The sequence below is a fragment of the Macaca nemestrina genome, chromosome 16, assembly GCF_043159975.1.
Source record: "Macaca nemestrina isolate mMacNem1 chromosome 16, mMacNem.hap1, whole genome shotgun sequence".
Classification (NCBI taxonomy): Eukaryota; Metazoa; Chordata; class Mammalia; order Primates; family Cercopithecidae; genus Macaca; species Macaca nemestrina.
This window is the reverse complement of record NC_092140.1, coordinates 82531647-82541035: the sequence shown is the minus strand read 5'-3', so window position 1 is coordinate 82541035 and position 9389 is coordinate 82531647. Positions and strand designations below refer to the sequence as shown.

Genomic DNA, 9389 nt, shown 5'->3' with positions numbered 1-9389 from the left:
AACCTCCAGTGATTCTAACATGCATAGTGTCAGTCCAGAACTCCCCGTTGCAGTCTGGTGCATACATGTCGCCATGCCATAACTCCTTGAAGATTTTAGCACTGAGATGATTGTTACGCTCTTCAACATTACTCATGTGATAGACAGAAAAATGGCTCCCCAAAATGCCCACATCCTAATCCCTGGAACCTGTGAATATGTTATATGGTGCTATCGGCTGAATTGTGTCCCCCAAAACTTCATATGTTGCGGTCCTAAACCCCCAGTACCTCAAAACGGGAATGTATTTGGAGATAGGGCCCTTAAAGAGGTGATTACATTAAAATGGAGCCATGAATCCAATCTCAATGGAGTCTTTATGAGAAGAGGAAATTTGGACATAAGAGACACCAGGAATATGCACGTCCAGAGAAAGGCCTTGTGAAGACACAGCGAGAAGGTGACCATCTGCAAGCCAAGGAGAGAGGCCTCAGAAGAAGTGAAAACCTGACAACACGTTGATCTTGAACTTCCAGCCTCCAGAACGATGGAAAATGAATTTCTGTGGTTTAAGTTAACCAGTCTGTGGCATTTTGTGATGACAGTCCTAGAAAACTCATACACATGGAAAGGAAAACGAAAGTTGCAGATGGAATTAACGTTGCTAAAGTCCTGGCTTTAAATAGGGAAAGGATCCTGGCTTATGCCAGTGAACCTGATGTCATCGCAAAGGTCCTCCAAAGTTGGGGGGAGAGGCAGAAAGGTCAGAGTGATACAAAGAGAGGGCTGAGCAGGTGGCACTGGCCTTGAAGAGGAAGGAAGGCACCACCAGCCAAGGGATGCAGGTGGCCTCTAACAGCTGGAAAAGGCAAGGAAACAGACTCTCCCCTAGAGTCTCCTAGGGCTTCCAGAAAGGAGCCCAGCCCTGCCAATACCTAGATTTCAACCCAGTGAGACCTGCGTTGGTCCTCTGTCCTACAGAAGAGAAAGATCATGCATTTGCATCGTTTAACCTGCTAAGTTTGTGATAATTTGTTAAAGCAGTCATAGGAAATGAATACCACTTTGTTCATAAACCCTGGAAATTTTAACATCCATGTAGAATTAACAATCCATCTAATATTTTCAATTCTTCCAGGTCCCTGAGTTTCTCTCCTCCCAGGTCCTGCCACACTTACCTCAGACCCCACTCCCAGGATCTAGTCACTGCCTCTAATTGTAACTCATCCATGGTCTCACTTGTGAGATCACACTCTCCAATCTCCACTTCTCTGATCTTTCCACCGACTCTCTTCGCTCCAATATCCGGACTCCAAATGTCCTTCCGCTATACCTTCCTCTTGTGTACCCTCTCCTCACTTGAGCTGTCACTGGTTAGAAATACAATTATCTCTTACATGTGCTCTCCTCAGCTTTGCTCCTCTCTCCTCCTCGCCATGGAAAAACCAAATGCTGGAAAAAGCCCACTTCCCCACCTACTCTGTACTCTGTACATACACCCAAGCATCTGGCATGACTGGAGGAAAACACTCTGTCAGGCTCATCCGTCTCCATTTAAATTCACCAGTCAATCCTACCACATTCCCCTTCATTCATGCACTTCTTCTCCTGGATGAGTATTTCCCACTTGAACACTGAACCTGAGACATCACCTCTTACAGGAAGCCCTCCTTGACCCCTTCCCTGATCACACCAAGGCTGGATGAAATGACTCCTCAGGGGTCTTAAAATATTCTGTGCATATTTTGCACTCACCATCTTGGATTGTAATTATCCACAGGCCTTATTACCACAAGATGGTAAGAGCTCAAAGAGACCAGGCATCTGTCCATGTTTTGCAGTCAACTTGGTGCCCAGCACAGAGTAGGTACTCGGTAACTGCTTAATGAATGAATGAAGAAATGAGTGAACGAACCAACAAAGAAAGCGGAAGGAAAACACATCTAATAATCCAGATGACTTGTAACTTTATACAGTGGTTTTATTTTTTAACCTCTGATCCACTTTTTCCCAAAAGAAGAAACCAGGGTGGCTGACTATCTACCCAAGACCATGTAGTATCCTGGGGTAAACATCCTGAGACAGATAGATATATCCAATCTGAAAAACAAAAACAAACAAACAAACAAAACAGATTCCAGTGTAGATTTCCTTTGGAGGTATCCTCAAATGTGGAATCATGAAATCTTAGAATCAGATGGGTCCTGCAGAGTCATTTAATTTCATGCTCTGAGCTTGTCCAGCCCAACCTGAGGACTAACCCGGGCTTCAGAGCAATATTGTATGATATTTTGGTTGATTTGTCATTATAATTATTTAGTTATTATAATTATTTTGAACCCAAGTTGTTTAGAACATCAAAAAGACACAGGGAAAAAAATATTCACCTTAAAAGAAGCCAATGAAAACATTCACTTTTTTGATTTGAAAAGCTAAGACAGAACCAGAGGGCATGTAGAAAGGTATGAACTGAAGTCAGGACACCAAGGCCTGCTGGGCTCCTGGGTGTGCTTGTGCAGAGAACTGACCCTTACTGAGTTTTTATCCCAGACAGTGGAGGTTATTATACCTCCCTTCCCCACTCCCAGCCCTGACTGCATTAGGTAATAACTGTAACTACACTGAGTTCCCTGGGGAGTGGGTATGAGTGGAAATTGTACTGTTACAAATATTCCAACAACAGTGGGAAACCAACGATTTTCTGTAGTTTTTAAAAAAAATCCTTAAACCACATGATTTGACTTGGCCAAGTTGAGACAAATGTCTCTCATGATTTGACCTGGTCAAGTTGTGAAAAATACAGCTGATCAACCTAATACTTACGAGATAACAAAGGGAAACCTCCAAATTGTGACTGCTTCTTACTAGAACAAGAGTAAAATACAAAAATACAGAACACACAGCTTCTCTGAGCCACGTATTTGTGCTTTCCATGGTGAATGTTTGTTGGTTTAATAAACATTTACACCACACCTACTAAGTGCCAGGCACAGTGCAGTACTGGGCCAAGATAGATCAAGATAACAAGTGGTAGTATCTGCTCTAGAGACCCTCACAGTTTGATGAGGGTGGGGAGACAGACATATAAACAAATCGCCATAGCAAGCACAGCAAGCACTGCTAAAGAGGCACTATAGCAATATGAGTGCCATCTACCCATATACCCATATGCCAGTTCCTCTTCCAGACTGAGACAAGTCACCTTGGTCAATAAACATTACAGAAAATTATGGAGGCAGGAGCATTTAATTGCCAGTGTGAGATGCCGCAAAGTCTTCATGTGATATTCTGGTGATTGTGGAAATATGAGTTAAAACTAAGGTGCAATACTGAGCCAACATGAGGATCGGCTACTCAGGAGGGACCCTCAAACCCACAGCAAATTTTGCATCAATGACAAATACATACTTGTTGTTCTAAAATTGTAAGACTTAAGGCATGTTTGTTACCCAGCTACCCTGACTAATACAAGTATACAGGAAGAGGTTTGAGAATAAAGAGGAGGGAACTTGATGAAGTCAAATAAACATTCACAGTGGAGGTGACATTTGAGCTGAATGAAGGAGTGTGATGCTGAGCAGTCTGGTGTGGCTGGAATGCATCTGTATACAATGTGAGTTTTAATATTTAAAAACATTGAGGCTGAAGAGCAATGGAGGCCATGCTAAAAGGCGTGGGCTGGTTCCTATGAACCAGAGTGGCTGAGGACCAGTGTGCATATGTGGGGGGACTTTCGGTAGTTCTCCAACAGAGCAAACTAGTATCTAGTCATTTAGTGAAGAAAACATTATTTTCTTAAAATTTTTCTTTTAAAACTTGTAATTTCATCAAGAAGGAAGTCTCAGTGTGATGCTCTGTGATGGTTAATTTTTTTCTGCCAACTTGACTGGGTTAAAGGATGCCCAGATAGCCAGTAAAACATTATTTCTGGGTGTGTCTGTGAAGGTGTTTCTGGCAGAGATTAGCATCTGAATAAGAAGATTTTGCCCTGTTAATGTGGGTGGGCCTCGTCCACTCTGTCAAAAGAACAAAAAGAGAGAACAAAAAGCAGGAGGAAGGGCAAATTTGCTCTCTCTTCCTAAGCTGGGACATCCACCTTCTCCATCCTTGGACATTGGTGCTCCTGGTTGCTGGGCCTTCAGACTCCAGGACTGACACCAGCAGTCCCCTGGCTCCCCAGTTCTCAGGACTTCCAACTTGACTGAGAATGACACCGTCTCCCCTGGTTCTCAGGCGTTCAGACTCAGACTGAATTACACGACTGGCTTTTCTGGTTTGCCAGCTTGCAAACAGAAGATTGTGAGACTTCTCGGTTTCCATAACCATGAGTACCAATTCTTATTTTTATATATATCCTATTTGTTCTGTTTCTCTGCAGAGCCCTAATACATGCTCCTCAGCTCACGTGGAATAACAACCCAAGTCCTTTCAATGATCTACAAAGCCTTGCAACAACTTGACTTCCAATGACATATCTGAGCTCATTTTGTCTCCTTCCCTCATGCATTCTGCTAGAGCCATGTTAGCCTCCTTCCTGGTCTTTGAACCCAACAAGCACATTCCTACCCAGGACCTTTGTACTTTCCATTCTCTCTGCCTGGAACGCCCTTCCCAGGACACCTGTGGTTCACACCTCTATTTTCTTCAAGTCTTGGTTCACATGTCATCTTCCCAGGGATGCCCTCCCTGACACCAGTTACATAAAATTGAACCCCCTTCATAACCCCATCCTTGACTTATTTTTCTCAATAGCATTTATCATCAGTTAGTATACTATATAATTTCCAATTTTATTTTGTTTAGTATCTATCTACCCCTACCAGAATATACGCTCATTAAGGACAGGAATTTTTAACATTTGTTCACACCTGAATAATTCCCAGCTATTAAAGTGAACAATGTTCAGCACACAGCAGATGTTCAAAAAATGTTTGCTGAATGAGTAAGTACCATGAAAAATGTGCTCATCTCCATTTTTATCAGACAGAGATTGACCTCAGGCTTAGAATTGTTGGAAAGCATCAGTATCTTGCTAGAGTTGAAAATTGTGTTTGTCAAAGGATAGATTTTAAAAGATAAAATCATGAAATCATGACTTTCATACAAATATAAAATGAACATGTGTTAATGATTTTAACTTATTAATTAATGAGTGAACCAATAAGATGTTACACCCAGTTCAAAGGAGAATTCAAGTAACACATAAAGAGGCAGATAAGGAATGCTGAGATGAATTTACCAACAAAGGCAAAACTGGTCAATATCAACAGGGCAGTAAGCAATTCCATTCCATGAGCTAAAACTCATTGGCTCTCCTATTGGTAAGATGTGTATTGTGTAAGTCTATTTATACATGAGTTTTCTATAACTTACAGTCTTATAAATTGCTCAAGGACAATTAAAAGAACAAGTAACCCAGAAGGGTGCAATAGACAAGATACCCAGTAACCTTATTTTTTGCCCATTTTAATGTCTTTCATAATTTTTCCTGGCATGTTGTTTTATTTTTATTGTATTTACTTTTACAGATAATATGCTATTTATAGAAAATGGCACTGGCTTTCCACTTACATTAGTGATATAGTTGTCTTTAAAGATAGATTTGTTTGCATTTTTAGAAGAATGCCAATTAAAAAAATATATATCTAGAAAGTGTAAGATAGTGTCCTTCAACCTTTAATATGCATACACATCATGTGGGTATCTTGTTCAAATGCAGATTCTGATAGTAGAGGTCAGGGGTAGAGCCTGAGACTCTGCATTTGTAGTAAGCTCCCAGGTGCTGCCCATGCAGCTGGTCCAAAGAGCACACTTTAAGTAGCAAGGGTATAAATGGCAATGGGATAAGGCAAAAATATATATATATTTTGACTAAAGTTTGAGGAAATTGCAATAGATTATTGAGTAGGATTGTCTGAAAGGTTTAAGCAGAGGAGTGACAGCATCAAATTTGTTCTTCGGGATCATATTTTTGCCCTCAGAGGGAGGGCTGCAAAGAAAGGTGGTTAGGGGACACCTCTTTTATCCTCTAGAACAAAAACTGTGGGGTCAGAACCCAGACAGAAGTACCACCTCAGCAACTGGTGATGTCTTATTACTGCTACTGTTGTTATTGTTGTTCAAGAACCTACTAGTTTCTTCATAATCTTCCCAGAGCATGGACATTGAATTTTCTGTTGGATTCCTTTCTTCTGTAACAGTTGGTGGGAAACAGGTCTTCACACCCTGAATAAGAGGTGCAAAGAACAGCCTTCTCTACTGTGTTAATAGACCCTATAAATGCAAAAGGCAATGACTCAATTCTTGGCAAATGTGAACCTAATAGCACTCTTTTCCATTAAAAAAATATGAAAATTGAAGGGTTTAGTTGCTTACTTGAGTGATTTCTCCTCCAATTATCCAAATGTGTCTCTTAAGAAATCATCTTTTGTAGAACTCTGCGATATCTATATACATCCTTTTCCTTCTGTAGTTCAGAACATTCCTAAGGGAAGCAACCAGAAGGCAACAACAAATAGACAAACACACTTGCAAATGTGTTCCTACATGACTACTAATCCAAAACGTCGTAAGTGCCTGACACGCCAAGTATTGGAGGAAAAGCTATACCAGACAGAATAAGATGGCTAGTTAAATGCAATACATTTTATAAGTGCTTTATTGAAGTGTAATTTAGATACCATAAAATTCACCTATTTCAGGTGTGAAGTTTGATTAATTTTAGTAAACTAAGCCATCTGTACAAGCATCACCCCTATCCAGGTTGAGCACATTTTCAACACCCCAGGAAATTTCCTCATACCTGTTTGCAGTTAATCCCCACACTCAACCTCAAGTTACAGGTTTGCCTTTTTTTTTTTTTTTTTTTTTTCCTGAGACAGAGTCTCACTCTGTCACCCAGGCTACAGTGCATTGGTGCAATCTCAGCTCGTTGCAACCTCTGCCTCCCAGGTTCAAGCAATTCTCTTGCCTCAGCCTCCCAAGTAGCTGGGATTACAGGCACATGCCACCACACCTGGCTAATTTTTGCATTTTTAGTAGAGACGGAGTTTCACCATCTTGGCCAGGCTGGTCTTGAACTCCTAACCCCGTAATAGACCCACCAACTCCCAAAGTGCTGGGATTACAGGCATGAGCCACCACACCCAGCCAACTGGTTTGTCTTTTCTAGAAACTTCATGTAAATTGAATCATACAATGTGTAGTCATTTGTATCTGACTTATTTCACTTTGTAAAATGTTTCTGAGTTTTATCTATGTTTTTGCATGTTTTAATAGTTCATTCCTTTTCCTTGCTGAGTAGTATTCCACAGTATGAATAGACCACATTTTGTTTGTCATCAGTTGATACTTTGGGGTTATTATTGAATACAGCTGCTATGAGCATTTATATACAAGTCTTTGTGTAGCTATGTATTTTCATGCCTTTTTACTAGATTCCTAAAAGTAGGATTGCCAGGTTGCACAGTAAATTTAAGTTTTTTAAAACTACAAAACTGCTTTCCAAAGAAACTACCATTTTTATATTCTTACCAACAATGTATGAGAGCTCCAGTGTCTCCATATTCTCTCCAACACTTGGCATTGTCCATCTTTTTGATTATAGATATTCTAGTGGATATGTACTGGTATCTCACCGTGGCTTTGTATGCATTTCCCTAATGATTAATGATAAGCATCTATTCGTGTGTTTTTGTTTTTCCATTCATGTATCTTCTTTGGTGAAATGTTTAAATTGTTTACACATTTTGCCCATTATTGACTTGTCATATTATTGAGTCATAAGCATGCTTTATGTATTCTAGATACAAGTCCTTTATCAAAGATAAATGATTTGCAAATCTTTTCTCCCAGTCTGTGGCCTGTCTTTCCATTCTCCTAACAATGTCATTCAGAAAGCAGAAGTTCATAATTTTGATAAAGGTTAACATCTATTTTTTCTTCCATGCAACTCACATCTTAGAAACTTTTGCCTAACTTAAGCTCACAAAGATTTTTCTACTGATTTTGTTTGGTAGTTTCATAGCTTTTGTTCTTATATGCAGATCTATGGTGTATTTTGAGTTATATTTTACATACAGTGTGAGGTAAAAATCTAAACTCTTTATTATTGTTGCTGTTGTTTGTTTGTGTATATAGACATCCAGTTGTTCCAGCACCATTTTTGAAAAGTCTATTCTTTCCCCCATCATTGAAAAGGCTATCCTTTTGTTCTTTGCACCCTTTTCAAAATTCGATTAATGACAAATGCAAGAATTTATTTCTGGACTGTAGTCTCTACCATTGACCTATATGTCTATCCTTTTGCAAATACCACATGTGTCTGATTACCGTGGCGTTAAAACAACTTTTGAAATCAGATGGTGTAAGTCCTCCAACTTTGTTCTTTATCCAAAATTATTTGGCAATTTTAGGTACTTTGCATTTCCATATAAGTTTTAGAGAGAACTTGTCCTCCTTCTTGTTTGAGCATTATAGTTTTATCTTATGAAAACAATTTTGTATTTCTTCCACTTTTGCTTTTCTGAGAGATCAGAATTTAATCGAATTTGAAGAAAGGTTGTCAATAGTTTAAAGGGGCATAATAGGCACTAAAGAAATATTAGTTCTCCCCTCCTTCCACACCCCAGCCTACATTTTTAGTAGAAGTTGGAAGTCAGAACACCATAGGTTTAAATTCTTCCTCTGTCACTTACCAATTGGGTGATCTTATGCAAATTGTGTAACCTCACACTGAGCTTCATTTCTACATCTGTAAAATAGAGATAATAATATTGACTCCATGGGGTTATAAAAACGAGTAGGTGTAATATAAATGTGTCAAGTACATAGAAAGGCTTAATAAATATTTTATGAATGAGTGAATAAATAAATAAAGAGTTAACAACTATTCCAGCTATATGGCAGAATGAACCAATGACACTCCATGGCTTGATGATTAAACAAATATTTGGGAAAGAATAACCCATTTCCTAGTTTCCTATAGACATTCCTGGTAAGAAACTAGCCTCCCAGACTCTACCTACTTCTGGTGATGGGTAGAAAGAAAATTCAACATTCCTCTCACAAGAGTCTTGGTGAGGATTTCCAGAATTCAGGGACCTGCCTTTCTGTTTTTTGTGTGCTAAATAATATACGCAAAAGTGCATTATTTCTACCTATCACCAGAAGTAGGTACAGTAGGTCAGGCATGGTGGCTCACACCTGTAATCCCAGCACTTTGGGAGGACAAGGTTGGCAGATCACCTGAGGTCAGGAGTTTGAGAGTGGAGATTGCAGTGAACTGAGATCATGCCATTGCACTCCAGCCTGGGCAACAGAGTGAGACTATGTTTTAAAAAAAAAAAAAAAAAAAAGTAGGTAGATAGAGCCTGGAAGATTAGTTTCTTACCAGGAATGTAGGAATGTCT

The 9389-nt window shown here is 39.6% G+C and overlaps 1 long non-coding RNA gene across 1 annotated transcript; it reads right to left on the bottom strand.

Annotated features, from left to right (window-relative positions):
- Positions 1–1794: 1794 nt before the first annotated feature.
- On the bottom strand, positions 1795–8734 carry LOC139359236 (uncharacterized). Its single transcript, XR_011615169.1, has 4 exons — positions 8676–8734; positions 6355–6463; positions 6111–6252; positions 1795–1857 (listed from the first exon to the last, which is right to left on the bottom strand). It is a non-coding gene; the product is annotated as an uncharacterized lncRNA (long non-coding RNA).
- Positions 8735–9389: the final 655 nt, after the last annotated feature.